The sequence below is a fragment of the Chelonoidis abingdonii genome, chromosome 25, assembly GCF_003597395.2.
Source record: "Chelonoidis abingdonii isolate Lonesome George chromosome 25, CheloAbing_2.0, whole genome shotgun sequence".
NCBI lineage: Eukaryota > Metazoa > Chordata > Testudines > Testudinidae > Chelonoidis > Chelonoidis abingdonii.
In genome coordinates, this window is record NC_133793.1 from 376,909 (window position 1) to 381,337 (window position 4,429).

The window sequence follows — 4,429 nt, forward strand, 5'->3', positions numbered from 1 at the left end:
GCAAATGGGGGGCTCCCCATAACTACTGCTATGTTGTGATGTACCTGGAGCATAAAGAGCAATAAAGACAGCTGGTGGAGGTACCCTTCTGGACTGAATATGCTGCTTAATTCACAAAGAGGGCTTACCAGCCACGGTGTGCAGGATCTGAAAGGGAAGCCCTTTCACAGCTTCCCAGGATCACATTAACTCTTGACCCCAGTGTCATGCTGGAAACTCATGTTCAGCTGATCAGCCACAATGATTCCCAAATCTTTTTGAGTCTCTGCATCCCAGGATTGAGTACCCTATCCTGTGAGTATGACCTACAATCTTTATTCCTAGATGAATATACTTATATTTGGCCATGTTAAAATGCATGTTGTTTCCTTGCGTCTAGTATTACCAAGTGATCCAGATTGCTCTAAATTAGTGACCCGTCCTGTTCATTATTCACCTCTCCCCCAAATTTTTGTGTTGTCTGCAGACTTTATCAGTGACAATTTTATGTGTTCTTCCAGGCCATTGATAAAAATATTAAAAAGCATAGGGCCAAGAACTGATTCCTGAAGGACCTCACTGGAAATGCACCTGCTAGATAAGGATTCCCTTTTCAGTTACATTTTGAGGCCTATCAGTTAACCAGTTTTTAATCCATTGAATGTGCACCATGCTGATTTTATATTGTTCTCAGTTTCTTTCTTTTCTTTTCTTTTCTTTTAAATCAAAATGTTGTGTGGTTCCAAGTCAAATGCTTTACAGAAATCTAAGTATATTACATCAACACTATTACCTTTACTAGGCTGTTTGGATGCTATTGATTTGTGGCAGGCAAAGCTGGATTTCTTATTGGGAGAATTAGGAGAGGCTTTCAGCTTTAGACTCTTGGGGTGAGATTTTTTTAAGTGACTTAGAAGCACAAGGCTGAGACTGATCGGAGCTGCTCAAGTTCATTCACTAGCAGGGAGATGAAGAAATTCTGAACCATGTGTTACTTTGCATTTTTTTATTTGTGAAAATCTCAGAAATATCTGTATTCTAATGAATGGATCCTGCCTCTCACTGATTTTGGTTTGACAGTAGGGGTGTGTGTATATATATGTGGTTCTCCTTTGACATTGTGGAACAATTGCAATGTATATACAATAACTAGAAAGTACTCCCAGAGAACAAATATACACATGGCTTATTGGCTGGGTTTTTGAGTTTTCTTTTTTTTAAAGGGACATTACTGAGCTAACACTGACTCGAAAAAAAACCCCTTACTCTGTAGTTTTCAGGGCTTAATAAGTTGTATAGTTTGGGGTAAGAAACACATAGCATGGATGTTCCATAGGCCTCTATAGCCCAGATGTTAGACGCCTCTTTTGGCATTGTGCACATGTTCCTGCGTTTGTGGCTGTGGCCTTGCTTTTCTAGCTCCTCCTGAAGTTAGCAAGTTGTATTTGGCTGAACTGATACTTACCACCACCATCTGTGACTGACTTATGTAAATGGCAGGAATTTATATCATCGGCTGCATGAAGGTCTCAGGAAAGTGCCTCTGAAACTCAACAGGAATCTGGAAACTTCTGCATGATTTGCAAAACACATTCAGTCCCCAGTGTATTATGCTTTAAGATGTCAAGTATCAGGGGGTAGCCATGTTAGTCTTATGCCCAAATAAATCTGTTTGTCTTTAAGCTGCCACTAGACTCCTTGATGCTTTAGGATGCGCTTTGCTTTTCTATTGTTGATCATGTCATTTTGCTTCTGGCTTGTGTTTTTTCTGTCAGTCTCAAATAATTTTATGAATTTTAAGCAGAGACTAAAAGGAGGTATAGATTTTGAGTTACTGCCAAAAACAGTTGTATTACCCATGTAGATTTTAACAAACTGTGTGCAAGACTGCAACCGTGTAGGCCCTGGTGTGTGTATGTGTGTGTGTGCGCACAATCTTGCAATATGCTGAACTGACATTGGCTACTCTGTCAGTAAAGCAAAAGCTAGCCCCATGCTGATTTATTCTTCAACCTTTGATAGTGGTTGGGGCAGTAAAACCTTTGTTAACCCCAAAGAAATGTCTCTGTCAGTGGTTAAGGGAGATGCTTTGTGGAATGGTAGCCAGCTAACTGTGACACTGTCACCATTTTTATGCTCACATTTTCACACAGTTCACATCTTGGCGAGTGTGTTTCCACTTGCTCTGTCTGTGATAGCTTTTCCTTTTCTTGACCAGGACTTCTGGCAAGCTGGTCATTTGTTGAAGACAGAGCAGTTAGTTGTCTCTTCTAACTCAGAAAGTGTGTGTGGCTGTTGGGTTGGCAATCCGAGAGGCTTGTTGGTGGCAACATTGGTTGAGTTTCTCCACATTTTTCAGTCTTGGTCTGTTGCACTGCCCAGAAGGTCTGCTTGCTGGAAGTTATCTTTTTGGAAGGTTAGCAAATTTCAGTCACTTAAGGAAACATGCATTTAATTGGCACTTTGCTAAATGATGTGCTGCAGAAGAAACATAATACCCACAGGCTTTTAAATAGCCACAAGTTCAACAGTCTCTGAACTGGTCTGGCCTGTCTCTGGTGGAAATTGCTGGACTGAGAAGTGTAGTAATGTACCTTTTTGTAAAGATCTATCAGGAGTGTCCATAATGATCTGTCAGTGGCTAGGGTAAAAGAGAGAGTTACATCATAAATCCTCATTTGCTTATATTCTCACAGGGTCTGTGCCATTTTTTTACCTCTTGTTAAAACAGAATAACAGCTGCCTTTTTATTTAGTTAGCCTCAGTTCAACAGGCTAGACAGGAGTGTCTATGTTTTGATGGTTGTAAGAGTGTCCTAGTAATGCATCTATGTTGTGCATCCTGAGGCACGTGTGCTATTCAAAGGAATTCCCCCCTTGCAGCCGCAATTTGCTGAAAGGCTCCATTCTCTTGTGTTTGATGCATGTAGCTGCATCTGTAGTTTGCTGAGGTTGTTTGTTTACTTTGACTTTACCTGTGGCAAAAGTTTTAAACTACTGTATTTGATTAAAATACCTCCTGGTTTTTTGGGGTGGATAAGTGTCAGATTGAAGAAATTCCCTGGTTTTGGCTTCCTTTCTTCCCCTGTTGTTTTTCTTTCTCATGTTTAAGGTATACACTGCACACTACCAGCTTCTTCCATGTAGACGTTGATTCTTACACAAAATGTTTCTTCAGTCACCTGTTTAGACTAATAATCAGTGCTGTCAAATTGACTGGACAGTTTGTGTTGTGTGGCATTGACTTGACATACAGCTTGTACTGAATGTCCAGAGATTTTTCTAACTGCTTTAGAAACATTTTGTGATGGGTAAACAGTGCTTCTTTGAATGGACTGCAGTCCAGTCTAGGTGCAAGATATGTGCAGATATCACCCAGTGTGGAGATAGTAATACTATGACTGTATGGAATAGTTAGCAGATATAGTACTCGTCAGAAACCAAACCCCTCGCTTCCCGTGAGCCCTTTTTATATAACTGTATGGAATAGTTAGCAGATATAGTACTCGTCAGAAACCAAACCCCTCGCTTCCCGTGAGCCCTTTTTATTTGGATGCAGCTGTCTATAGTGCCTTTCTGTAACATCTGCATACAGCTACAATCTCTCCCCAGGCTACTTCCCATGGCCTTGCCTCCACATCCTTCTTTATCTCCACACAGACCTTTCCTCCTGGTTTGTTGATACGCTTGTCCTCCTCAATTCCTTCCAGCAGTACACCTCACTCACTCGTCAGCTTCTTGTTCCCAGCTCCTCACACAGCACGCTCCTTCTCGCTCTGGCCTCATCCCCCACCCCTGCTCCTGGCGTGGATCAGCAATTCGGCGTCTTCCTCTTGTTTTCCTTCTGGAAACTCCCACCGTGCCCGCTGATTGTTAGCCTGCTCGCGGGCTTGGATGGATTGGCTGCGCTGCTCAGCTTTGTGTTTTTCTAAACTTGCAACAAGTGGTAGCTGATATCTCTTACTGTAGCCCTTTCTGCAGCATTTGAAATTTGGCTGCGATGCTTAATGGCTCAGGTGCCGTGATTAACTGAGCAACTGCCGATTTGGTTCCTGGGGTATTAAGGGATGTTTTAGGCCTTTGGCCTAAAACCTGTTCTTATAAGTAGACTGTGAACCAGTAGAGATAAAACCTAACTAGTTAGATATTCTGATGCTAGTCTGGCTCTGTCAAATAAAAGGTTCTTAATTGAGTTCCAGTGTGCCTTGATTAACCTGGGCAACTGCCAGGTTACCACGGGTACTAGGGATTGTTTAGCTCTGGGGCAACACACCTGTTTCTCGTCTTTGTGTAGCCACCTGGCCTGCTCCCATTAAATTTATATGAGAGGTATTACTAAAAAAATAGTTAAGATTCATTTTAGCAAGGTAACCTGATCTAAACCCTCTGTTGAGGTGTCACCTGTGGTCAAAAACTGAGATAAAATCGACTTGTTTTCTGATCCTGAGGAA